Raw genomic sequence first — 13,287 nt, forward strand, 5'->3', positions numbered from 1 at the left:
GAGAACCGTAAAGCCCCTCTGTGATTCCCCGATGCACTGGTGGGAAACAATCAAGACAAACATCAAGAGGTTCTTCATCCTCAAAGGTGTTCAGGAGGCGAGAGGGAGACAGAGGGAATTGCCCCAACTCCAGAAGAGTATGCAAAACCTGCTCCTGCTGCAGTCGATGGGGGTCGATGTCGCGGAGGAACTCCAAGAAGTGAAGGGCCAGCAAGCCTCGCTCTTTGCCTCAGAGTCCTCCAAGATCATCTTCCACTCCAGAGTCCGCTCCATCGAGCAGGATGAGACGTGTTCGTGTTTCTTCTTCCAAGAGGTACACAGGGGGAGTTCTGTGATCACCAGCCTAAAGGAAGAAGACGGTTCTGTGATGTCTTCGCAGCCTGACATGCAGAGGATCAGCAAATCCTTCTATGCCGGGCTGTACGAAGTCAAGCCCACAGACCACGCGGCCTCCCAGTCTTTCCTGTCGTCTATTTCGGAGGTCTTAGACGACAGCAAGCGGGAGAGTCTGGACCACCTGCTAACTCTGGACGAGCTGACAAAGGCCGTCCGGTCCTTCGAGACGAATAAAACTCCCGGAAGCGACGGCTTACCGGTCGAGTTGTACTCGGCTCTGTGGGACTGGATAGGCCCAGACCTGCTGGAAGTGTACGAGGGTATGCTTCTGGCCGGCAGCATGTCAGAATCGATGAGGAAAGGCATCATCACCCTCATCTACAAGCAGAAGGGGGAGAGGGAGGAAGTCAAAAACTGGTGGCCCATTTCGCTGCTCAATGTGGACTACAAGATCCTGTCAAAGGTCATCGCAAACAGGGTCAAGTCTGCTCTTGAGCTGGTAAATTCACCCGGACCAGACCTGTGCTGTCCCTGACAGGAAGATCTCTGATAGCCTCGCGCTACTCAGAGATACGATCGCCTACGTGCGGGACAGGAGGGTGAACACCTGTTTAATCAGCTTAGACCAGGAGAAAGCCTTTGACAGGATATCGCACACATACCTGATGGACGTGCTCTCCAAAATGGGGTTTGGGGAGGGTATCCGCAATTGGGTCAAACTGCTCTACACAGACATCAGTAGTGCAGTCCTAATCAACGGGTGGGAAACTCAAAGCTTTCCAATCAGATCTGGAGTCAGGCAAGGCTGTCCTCTCTCGGCTGTCTTGTTTGTGTGTTGTATCGAGCCCTTTGCCGAGTCCATCAGGAAGGATGCGGGCATTAGAGGGGTGACGATCCCAGGCAGCGGAGGCGCTCAGGTCAAGACCTCCCTGTACATGGATGACATCGCCGTCTTTTGCTCGGATCCGCAGTCGGTCCGCAGATTGCTCACATTGAACTGGCCTCGGGAGCAAAGGTCAATCGCAGCAAGAGCGAGGTCAATCGCAGCAAGAGCGAGGCCATGCTCTTTGGCAACTGGACCACAAGGCCATAAAACAGTGGTCAGCACGTAAGGTCCTGGACGCCCTACGAAAGAAGGAGAGGGTGGACCCTGTCGGGGGGTTCCCTGAGCGGACTGTCGAACTTATTTGGCAGAACGTCTCATCGCCAGAGCTTTCACACAAGCACCAAGATGTAGCTTGGTTGGCGGTGAGGAGGGCCTTACCTGTCAGAGCGTTCATGCACAGCCGACGTATCATCAACACGGCACGGTGCCCCCGAGCCGGCTGCGGGGCGGACGAGACTGTCACCCATCTCCTTCAGGATTGCGCCTTCGCAAGGCAGGTTTGGAAAGAGATGCAGTGGTTGCTGTCGAGGTTCATCCCAAGCAGCTCCGTAACACAAGACTCTGTGCTCTACGGGCTGTTCCCAGGGACACACACTGAGACAGACATCATCTGCTGCTGCAGGGCCATCAACTCGGTCAAAGACGCTCTTTGGTCTTGCCGAAACTTGATGGTTCTCCAGAGCAAGGAGATGTCCACGTCTGCGTGTTGCAGACTGGCGCAATCCAAGATCCAGGATTACGTGCTGAGGGACGCACTTAAAATCGGTGCAGTCGCCGCAAAGGCATGGTGGGGAAGAGCCACAGTTTAAAGCCCTTCTGCCACTGAAAACCTGGGGGCAGGAATAAGTACAAAACCCCCCTCGGGCTGTATTTGTAATTTATTTTTTGTGTACATGTAATGTAATTTGTTTGAATGTACTACAAGGTATCCCGTATTGGATCGAATTGCACTTGAACTGGAAAACAAGGAAATGTAACGAACGGAACTGCCGTCAGCACCCAAATAATAGTGTATGGGATTGCTGACCGCAGCTAAATGTATTGAAATGCCTTTGAATGTACTGTACAGATTTTTTTATGAATAAAGTATATTTTGAAATTAAAAAAAAGAGGGACTCAGCCTCGCAAAAGAACGACCAGGCTAAAGAACTTCGGAGCAGCCAAAGACAACTGCCACCAGCGGACCGAGACTCCATCCATGTGCTGACCCAGCGACCGAAAACCAAGGAAGAGAAAAGGGGGACCAACCTTGCCCTAAGCAACCGAGACGCACACCAGGACCGCGCTCCGAGGCCCACCCACTGGACAACCGACGACCGAGGTGACCGGGGGAGGCAACATTCACCCCAGTCCACACCGTCAACTCACCCGGCCGAAAAGAAACAAAACTGCGAGCCCATACAACCTCCGAGGATAACTGGGGCAAATCCGATTTAAGGTGGGACCCACTATACCCGTCAAAGGAAACCCTGGGGTCTTCTCCCAACTGTCAGCTTAGGCTAGTTAGGTGTAAAGGAGGTGGTGGGTGATAGAGTGGGTATAAGGATTTTAAACTTGTGTAGAGTTTCGTTGCGTCCGTTCCTCCTATAAACCTTTTTTTTTCTCCTTAGTTCAAAGTGGTTCAACAAGCCAGTGCGTCGACCTTGTATTTCACTTGGTCCACACTTTGGGGGCTCGCACCACTTTTATTATGTGTGTATTAGTTTTGTGTTGTCTTTAGCAACTTAACCTTGTTTAAACGCTCACCTGGGTTTTAATAAAGTAGGACTTACCTGACTTTTCCAGGAACATTTCTTGTCTTTTGCATCTCTGAGTGTTTTATTGTGGGAAGCTCATTATCCACCTAAATTCTGAGGTCAGAACCAGATAGTGGGGCAGGACGCCTCAAAACATCAAGGTTGCAATTGGGTATAAGCAGCCTCAGACTTATTGGTGGTATCAAACATATCACTAAGCTGTAATTGGGTATAAGCAGTCTCAGACTTATTGGTGGTATCAAACATATCACTAAGCTGTAATTGGGTATGAGCAGAAAAGGGGTCCACTGGTGATAGCAACTCAAATCACCATAGTCTGAAGGTTGCGCCCGGTCACAAGCAACAGTAGAAGGAAAAACCCCTACAAATAATGGCGAGCCAGGTAGGAGCTCATTGGGAGAATGAGCTGACCACCTCAGAGAAGGTGATCCTGGAACATTCCAAAATGGAGGAAAGAATTAAAGATTATGTGTTTTCTGAAGTTAATTTTTCTAAGGCTTCGGTTCAGAGCCTGACTAGGCCGGACGCGACGGCCCAGTGGACTGCAGGCCCAATCTATAGCAAGAATATAGAGAAGGTGATCTGGCTAATCTGCTTGACAAGGCAGGTTAGAGAGCTAGACCTCCAGGTGGGGAGGTTACAGGATGAACTCAAAGAGGCAGTGATAACCTCAGCAGCCACCAGTGCAGCGGGCACCCAGGTCACAGAGGAGCTGATATCAGAAAGGAACAGGAGAGCACAGTTACAGGAGACTTTCTGTAACCATCAGGAGTACCTGCAGAGTCAGGTTACAGTGTCTCGGGCTGCAGAGCAGAAACATAGGGAACAAAGTATAACCTATGCGAAGCAAGTACCGGAATTGCAGGGCCAGCTAGAGGATTTGCGTGTTGCCTATAAAGTCAACATGGAAATCAGCCGCGAGAAGGCAGATCATACGTCCTGCCAGAAACGGATCCAATCCCCCCTCCAGGCTCTGTCCCAGGTAAAGGGGACAGTGTGTCTGCTGGGGCCCAGGGAGGCTACCAATGAATGGGGAGTGGAGGAGGACCCAACGGCAGAAGCCAGTCTGCCGCCTCCCGAGGCACCTGTAGTGTGTCCGGCAGGCTTCAGGGAGGAACAGAGGGTGCAGTCCAAGAAGCCCACAGGGCATGGGACCGGCCAGGGAGAGTCGGTCCAGCCAAAAGGGCATGGGACCGGCCAGGGAGAGTCGGTCCAGCCAAAAGGGCATGGGACCGGCCAGGGAGAGTCGGTCCAGCCAAAGGGGCATGGGACCGGCCAGGGAGAGTCGGTCCAGCCAAAGGGGCATGGGACCGGCCAGGGAGAGTCGGTCCAGCCAAAGGGGCATGGGACCGGCCAGGGAGAGTCGGTCCAGACAAAGGGGCATGGGACCGGCCAGGGAGAGTCGGTCCAGCCAAAGGGGTATGGGACCGGCCAGGGAGAGTCGGTCCAGCCAAAGGGGCATGGGACCAGCCAGGGAGAGTCGGTCCAGCCAAAGGGCATAGGACCGGCCAGGGAGAGTCGGTCCATCCAAAGGGCATGGGACCGGCCAGGGAGAGTCGGTCCAGCCAAAGGGCATGGGACCAGCCAGGGAGAGTCGGTCCAGCCAAAGGGCATGGGACCGGCCAGGGAGAGTCAGTCCAGCCAAAGGGCATGGGACCGGCCAGGGAGAGTCGGTCCAGCCAAAGGGCATGGGACCGGCCAGGGAGAGTCGGTCCAGCCAAAGGGCATGGGACCGGCCAGGGAGAGTCAGTCCAGACAAAGGGGCAAGGGACCGGCCAGGGAGAGTCGGTCCAGCCAAAGGGCATGGGACCGGCCAGGGAGAGTCGGTCCAGCCAAAGGGCATGGGACCGGCCAGGGAGAGTCGGTCCAGCCAAAAGTGCATGGGGCTGGCCAGATGGAGCTGACCCAGCCAAAGGGGTATGGGACACCCGTAGAAAGGGTCGAGTCTGTCAGTTTGATTACGGCTGAAGAACAAGGGGAGCCAGTAGTAACATCAGCAGCGGGACCGATGTGCCTGGCTGTGCAGAGAAAGTACGGCCCCCCACAGGGTGCGCAACTCCAGGGACCACTCAACAGCGAGTTTATTATCCCGCATGGGGTGCAAGCCCTAAAGGCTATGGTATCGCACATCCCCAAGCTGACTAGGCAAGGAGACCCGTCCGCCCATTTCCTGGAAGTAGCACAGGCAGTAGACCTCAATGCCTGCGATAATGCAGAAGCATTTAAAGTGCTCCTATTCTCAATCGATGGAAGAATCTATCAGGCTCTTCCCCCTGTTTGTCGAGGGGGACGCTGTACCTTGGAGGCTCTGAAAAGGGCCATCCTGGAAGCTGTGGGGTGGAACGAGGGAAGCCCTTTCGAAAGGATAGCAAAGACCCGTCAGCTAACTGGAGAGGCCCCACAGATCTATGTGGACAGGCTGTGGCTGGTGTATAGTGCAGCCTGCAGGGGCCTGCTCGACAGGCTAATCTCACGATAGGGCAGAGGGAGGCCTGGTTTCGCACCATAATTGCGAACAGCCTGCCCAGTGTAAAGGAAAGGACAGACCTCTGGTTTATCCCCGCAGACCCCAACCTCACCGAGGACATCATGATAGGCAGACTGACCGCCACACAGCGGATGGAGGAGGAGGAGAAGCCTGAAAAACGCATAAAGGGTCAGGTGCACACGGTGCAACCCAACCAAACCCCCAAGAAAGAGTGGCATCAGGAAGGGGGATATCCTTCCGATAAGAGGGGGGTATGTTGCGGGTGCGGCAAGCCGGGCCATTTCCGCAGCAACTGCCGGACCAACCCGTATCGCACCAAGGAAGTGAAAACACCCCTGGAGGGGAACCCAGGCGGCGAGAAACCCGGGGCCACCGCAGCATTCGAGACTGCGGTAGAAACCCTCAGGCAGCTGCTGGCAGGTTCCGGCCGGGTGAACGTAGCTGTAGGCAGGGAGATCCCAACAGCTCCCCTACAGCAGAAGCTGTGACTAGGCCCCACCAAGCCTGCCTACCTGTGTCCGCTGGACTACGACTCGTGGGGAAGACCATGGGTAAAGATGGAGGTGGAGGGGAGCTAGGGTAATTACCTGTTGGACACGGGGGCTTCAAGCACCCTTGTCCACACAGAGGACCCGGCCTCCTCACCCCTGTCTAACGATGTACCCTACGAGCTGGTCGGTTTCACAGGAGACGAGAGGGAAGGGTACTTCTCCATCCCATTGACCCTCAAGTTGAGAGCACTTACAACCAAGTGGAAGTGCATCCTAATGCGATGGGAGCAGGCTAACAAGGGAATACAGATTCTGGTGGATTTATGAAATCACTGTTTATGGGGAACAGTAGATCCGGGAGAGAATAACGAAGTCATGATTATTGAGAAAGTACAGGACAAAGGGACCCTATGTACTGTGAAGCCGAAAGGGGGTTACGATTTGGAGCTTCTGGTCAGGAACACCCCGGCCGAGTACAGGGCCTATATGCAAGCCAGTCTCACAGCAATTGCCACCCACAAGCACGATTGTGGGAGAGTCACCGGAGTCGAAGTCCGGGTAGATGGGATCCCATGTCCCGTCTTCAAAGGCAGTACAGCTTCCCAAAGGAGGCGGAAGCCGATTTGGAGGTAGCACTGAGCTCGCTGGTGGGGCAGAGTGTGTTGAGACCCATAGCCACCCATGTGAACTCTCTCCTGTGGCCGGTTAGGAAACCCGACAACTCATGGAGATCCACTGTGGACTATCGGGTGTTCAATAAAAACATCCCGGCTTGTGCTCCCACAGTAGCAGCAGTGGCAGACCTGATCAGGGAAATCCCTGCGTCTGCCACTACCTTTTCAGTTTTGGATATGTCTGGTCTATCCCTGTAAGGAGAGAAGACCAGTATAAGTTTGCGTTCACCTTCAAGGAACAGCAATATACTTGGAGCTGTCTCCCTCAGGGATTTCACAACAGTCCCAGCATCTTCCACCAGTGCATGGCAAACTGTTTGAAGAGCTTCAGCCAGCCGCAACAGTTGGTGCAGTATGTGGACGACCTGCTCCTTTTCACTGACAACAGTAAAGAGCATGGTCCCCTGCTGGCAGAACTGTTGGCTGTGCTTAAGGAGGGGTGTTTTAAGGTCAACCCCAAGAAGGCCCAGATAGGGTTAAAGGAAGTAAAATTCCTGGGTCTAACACTCAGAGCAGGGGAACGAGGTATAGATGAGGCCCGAAGGCAAGCCGTGCAGGAACTCCCGGTACTGACCACCGTATCCGGAGTTAGATCTTTTTTAGGGGTCACAGGCTACTGCAGAGAGTTCATAGAAGATTATGCAGCAACCGCAGCCCCTCTACTCAGGCTCCTACACAAAGGGGTCGAGTGGGAGTGGGATCAAGGCTGCCAAGCTGCATTTCTTCAGTTGAAACAGAACCTGCAGAAGGCACCTGCTCTGGGGGCTATTGATGGGGGAAAGGATTTCTATTTAGAAGTAGCAGCCAGCGGGGACAGTCTGAGTGTGGTGCTTTTACAGGAAAGGCACGGACAGCTGAGACCGGTGGTGTACTCCTCTAGAGTCCTTGCAGAGGTGGAGAAGGGGTACTCCAACTGTGAAAGGCACTCACTGGGCTGTGAAAAGAGCACAGGTTTTCACAGGAGTATCCCCTATCACACTCCTCACCCATCACACCCCGACCCAGATGTTGTTAGATGGGAGAATAAAGGATGGAACAGTCAGTAGTGCCAGGATCACTCGCTGGACCCTCCTCCTCTTCCAAATGGCCATCAGAGTCAGGGGCCTCTGTGAGCCCAGGCTCGCAGCTAACCTCATATATGCAGGGGAGCCACACAGATGCTCAGTAGAAGGGGTTTGGGACACCGACTTTGGATTTCGGGCAGGGATACATCCCACAGGCCGTGAGATCTACGTCGATGGATCCAGTTCAGTGTCCGTGGGTACAAGACTCACGGGTTGCGGAGTTTGGGACCCCAAGGCAGGCATAGCCTTGGCGCTTAAACTCCCCAGCACCCCGAGCGCCCAGCAGGCTGAATTATTGACAGTGATGTACGTGGTGACACACCCCGAGGAATTCCCCACCCCGTACATGATTTGTTCGGACAGTATGTTTACTTGCAATTCGTGTACAGAGTATTTGGCTATTTGGTTACGCAGGGGGTACACATCCGCAGATGGGAAGCCCCTGGTAACCAAGCCCCTGCTAGTAAGGATAGTGGCAGTCCTAGGGAACAATAGGGACGTCTACATCCACAAGGTTAAGGCACATTCTAAGACAGAGCCCAGGGCAGAGGGTAACCAGCGGGCGGACCACCTGGCCAGAGAAGGAGCCAAGATAGGTCGCTTCTGGGACCCGTATGAGAAAGGCAGGGTGATAGCAGCTAGAGGCAAGCCAGGGAAACAAGGGAGCGCAGGGGTAGCAGTGGCCCCGGACCCGAGAATGGTTCAGGTGCAGGACCCCGTCCTCAAGGCTGCCATAACAACCATCCTAAGTGGAGGAGAAGCAGAGAGCCCATACAGTGCCGCTGATATAGCTGTCAAGGAAGTGATGCTGTTTAAAGGGGATAAGTGCGTGGTTCCAGCACAACTCCAGTGGGAGTTCCTACAACTGGCCCATGAGGGTCCAGGTGCGGGACACCCTGGGCCAGAATCCACCTGGCAAAAGGTGGAACAGGTAGCATGGTGGCCAGAGCTCCGGAATGACGTCTGTGATTTCTGCGCAGCCTGTCTGGTGTGTGCGTCCAACAACCCAGACCCCCAGAAAAGGAAGGCACCTATGGGGCACATCAGGCGGGTAGAGGGACCATGGCAGTTGATCCAAATCGACTATATAGGGCCCCTACCAACCGCCCGGGGGGATACCAGTACTGTTTAGTGCTGATGGATGTATTCTCCAAATGGGTGGAAGCCTTCCCGTGCCGAACAGCTACTGCATTGGGGATGGCTAAGATTCTGGTCAGGGAAGTGTTCTCAAGGTGGGGTCTGCCACAGTTTGTAGAGTCTGACCGGGGAAGTCACTTCACCGGCCAGGTGATGCAGGCTACCTTAAAGGTACTGGGGATTAAAGCACGGTGGCATGTGGCTTACAACCCCCAGTCCTCAGGCCCTGTAGAACGCCTCAACCGCACTATAAAAGAAAGGCTCCGCAAGGAGACAGGGAATTTCCCCAATCGATGGGTAGAGGTCCTGCCCCTAGTCCTCGTGGGAATCCGGGCCGGTCAGTCCAAAAGCACAGGGTATTCGCCCCATGAAATAATGACCGGGCGGCCCATGAGAACCCCAGTACACCTACTGGTGCCGAGCCTCACAGAAGGGCAACTTCGGGAAACTAACCGGGACCGTTTTGCTAGGAATCTGCTGGAACAGCTGCAGCAGATTCACTGGCAGGCAGCCACCAACATGGGAAAGCAGCACTTCAGCAACAAGCTGCTGTTGGATCCCCGCAGCCACCACGACTGGGAAGTAGGCGACCAGGTTATGGTACGCAGCTTCGCCAGGGTGGGGGTGTTCGAGCCACTGTACATGGGGCCCGACAGTATAGTGGACAAGGTAAGCCCTATGGTTTATGTGGTCCAATTACCCCGCCGGGTAAAGTGGTACCACATAAACCAATGCAAGCGGTTCAACCCTACTAGCGCAGGGAAAAGGAAGGCTCCCACAGGTAAAGAAACCCCACGGGAGACAGAGGACATTCCGGTGGATGTGGAGGCTGTAGCAGGGGTCAACCCCGGCCCCAAAGCCCCACAACCCGGAATAGGCCACTGCCACAGTAAGACCATCACACAGCAAAGTAAAGTGGCACAGCCTGATAGGCAGGAAAGGGACTTAGCACAGGAGAAGGGAATCCTGTGCAATATAGAGGAAACATAGAAACATAGAAACATAGAAAATAGGTGCAGGAGTAGGCCATTCGGCCCTTCTAGCCTGCACCGCCATTCAATGAGTTCATGGCTGAACACTCAACCTCAGCACCCCATTCCTGCTCTCTCGCCATACCCCTTGATCCCCCTAGCAGTAACGACCTCATCTAACTCCTTTTTGAATATATTTAGTGAATTGGCCTCAACAACTTTCTGTGGTAGAGAATTCCACAGTTTCACCACTCTCTGGGTGAAGAAGTTCCTCCGCATCTCGGTCCTAAATGGCTTACCCCTTATCCTTAGACTGTGACCCCTGGTTCTGGACTTCCCCAACATTGGGAACATTCTTCCTGCATCTAACCTGTCTAACCCCGTCAGAATTTTATATGTTTCTATGAGGTCCCCTCTCATTCTTCTGAACTCCAGTGAATACAAGCCCAGTTGATCCAGTCTTTCTTGATAGGTCAGTCCCGCCATCCCGGGAATCAGTCTGGTGAACCTTCGCTGCACTCCCTCAATAGCAAGAATGTCCTTCCTCAGGTTAGGAGACCAAAACTGTACACAATACTCCAGGTGTGGCCTCACCAATGCCCTGTACAACTGTAGCAACACCTCCCTAGACCAGTGGGAGGACCAAGGGGTGCAGCCCGTAACATGGGACTCCGCGCCCCTGGTTAGGCGTAGTTCCAGAGAGGGGCAGCCTAGGATGCCTTGGTCCCCCGTATACCTTCCCGTCCGTCCCAGAGTCAGACGAGAAAAGAAGCACAAAAGTGGCAGACCCTGTGCGGTAAAAGGGACACCACCGAAAGACCCGGGAAAGATTCCAGACACCGAAGGGCTCACAGAAATGGAAGCAGGACATTTAAAAGAAGTCCTCAGGCAAGCCCTGCAAAAGGGGGCAGTCCGGCTCCTGGGGCAAGGTCAGCAAGATGGCCAACCAAGCCAAGTCAGTATCAGAGACTGACCAGGCCACCCGGAGACGGGTGACATTGTATATAGCCTGGTGTTCTGTATATAGTTTAGGGAGATTTTAAAGTGAGGTGATGGTGTTTTTATTTTGTGATGTTACTCCAGTCGAGCCTGAAGAAGTCTCAGGCAAGACTGTGTTCAATCTTGTGTTCTAGAAGATGCTCCGGACCGTCGCGATGTTATTTACCTACCTGGGGACTTGCACCGGACAGAAACTCGACATCGAGATGTCTTTGACATACGGGTGCTCCGGGGGCAGGGCGCCAATCGTGACCACAAGAGAAGGGATCATGGAGGCAGAAGGCCAGGCCACCTACTTCCACAAGGGGAGATGGCCTGGGTGGTTGGGTTCGAATTCCACCCGGTATTCGAGCCACGAGAATTTTATCTATGGGGAGGCCTCCATCCCTTGCCCCGAAATCGAGAAGGCCACGTCCCGGGTTAGGGTGACAGAGGGAAGGAGAGTGTGTGTTGGGGACATAAATCCAACCACACTATTATGGGTGTAGTTGTGCGAATGCCAGTGATGGGGCCATCTGCCAAACCAGTACCGTGTGGAAAACATAGGAGTCATTCGAGGGGGGGTGCACGTCCGTTTCGCAACGGTCCCACCCTTTGTCATTGTGTGGGAACGCGCAATGACAGGGACAGCCTTAGCTGGTTGCCGTAGCCGGGGAGCACAGGTCATCTTGTGTCCCCAGCACTTGAACGCCTTCGGGAGGCAACAGTGCGGGTTTAGCACTGCTGGGGCAGAACCTATAAATTGCACGATGAAGGTGATGGCACCAGGCCATGTACCTCCACAGATAGCATATGTAGGTAGTGAGATATATTGTGTCGCCACGGCTGCCTACCGGTACAGACACGGCCCGAGTGAGTGGTGTGATATTCCGGACAGCAGTTTTTGCTTTAAACCCAGGGCGGAAGTTCAAGTGGCCCAGGAAAGGATCTTTCCAATCCCAGAACCCTCCACAGTTCACCTCGCGGTACAATACAACGCGAGTGACCTGCAGAAGTATGCTGTCCGTTTTGGTTATCCTATACCATTACTCCCTGAGAAACTCACCGCCTTGTTGAAGGCCGTGAAACTCAGCCAAAAGCATTATTACACTCTGGAAAAAAGGGCAAAGAGTATAGCCCTCGAGATTGCAAACATACAGTCACCAGCATGGTGGGACTGGAGTACCCGGGTGGACATCCCTGTTTGGCTCGGTATGGCCTCCCACGCACTGGTTATTGCACAGTTAATTATTGTCCTGTACCTTCTAGCCAGCGCTTGTAAATCTAAGCAGACTCAGAGGGCACAGGGCTATTCCGTAATGTTCCAGAGACAGCAGCAAGACAGCCTCGTCTGATCACTAAGAACGTCCTTTGTTTCCAGGTGTTCTTCCCTTTTTCAGAAACAAAGAAGGACACTCTGGCTGCCGTAACATCCCGAGAAGTTGCACCCGGAGACGGACCAACCCTGTCAACTATCCCGGGCATGAAGCACATCTTGGACTCACATACCATGGATATTCTCTGTGCAGTAACTATGTGTGTTGGTGTGTTGTAGTGTTTTGAAACATGGTGCAAGAAGCGCAAGAAACACGCGACATAGTGTAATTTTGGGTTTGAAAGCTCTATGTAACTAAAACAAAGAGGTACCTGTTTTGTAAATTACCTGCAAGAAAGCGGGGTTAATGTACATAGTAAAAATGTTGTTTGTGCACCTGGGAGTAAACGGGCCCATAGTCAAGGATAATTAATGGGGAAGGCTGACACTTGGCAGACCCTAGGATTTTCTTACAATCCTTTGACACATTCCGTTTATTTCCGGATGTCAAGATGGGGGAGTGTAAGGGTCGAAAATCCAGTGCTGCACAAAAAAAAAGGCACCCGGTAACAAGGAAACAGAGCATGGGACCATTCCATACACCCTTTTAATCGAACTTTGGCCAAGGCAAGCAGCAGGAAGAAAGGCAGGCTGGGAAATATGTCTGTGGTCAGACACTATGTAAATTCGGGGGCCACAGGCAGGCTGAGAAGCCAGCCAATCCCGGGAAAGTGCATCCTGGGCTGGCCAATTAGTGAATCGAGCCAGGCCAGAAGCAGAGAAATCCTCGACCAATAGGGAATACTCGGCCCATTTTGTAAAGGACAGCTTACCTGGATCTAATCAAGGAGAATGGCCCATCACCAGCCCATTACCCATGTACATAAAGACAATAGGAGAGGCCAACACCTCAGTGCATTCTGACCCTGACACAATAGCCAGCCAGACTATCAGGCACCGAGGTGCATAAGAAACAATGCTTTACCTTAACACCTCATCCCCACCTCGACTCAGACAATGAGACACTGATTCAGTTTGGGCGCGAAAAGGGCCGGAACCGAATCGGGTATAAAAGTGAGAGCTGGCAGCACTTGAAGAACACAGACAAGGGGACCTGACGACACCTCGAAGGAAGAGAGAAGGACTCAGCCTCGCAAAAGAACGACCAGGCTAAAGAACTTCGGAGCGGC

This window comes from Pristiophorus japonicus, chromosome 13 (genome assembly GCF_044704955.1).
Source record: "Pristiophorus japonicus isolate sPriJap1 chromosome 13, sPriJap1.hap1, whole genome shotgun sequence".
Classification (NCBI taxonomy): domain Eukaryota; kingdom Metazoa; phylum Chordata; class Chondrichthyes; family Pristiophoridae; genus Pristiophorus; species Pristiophorus japonicus.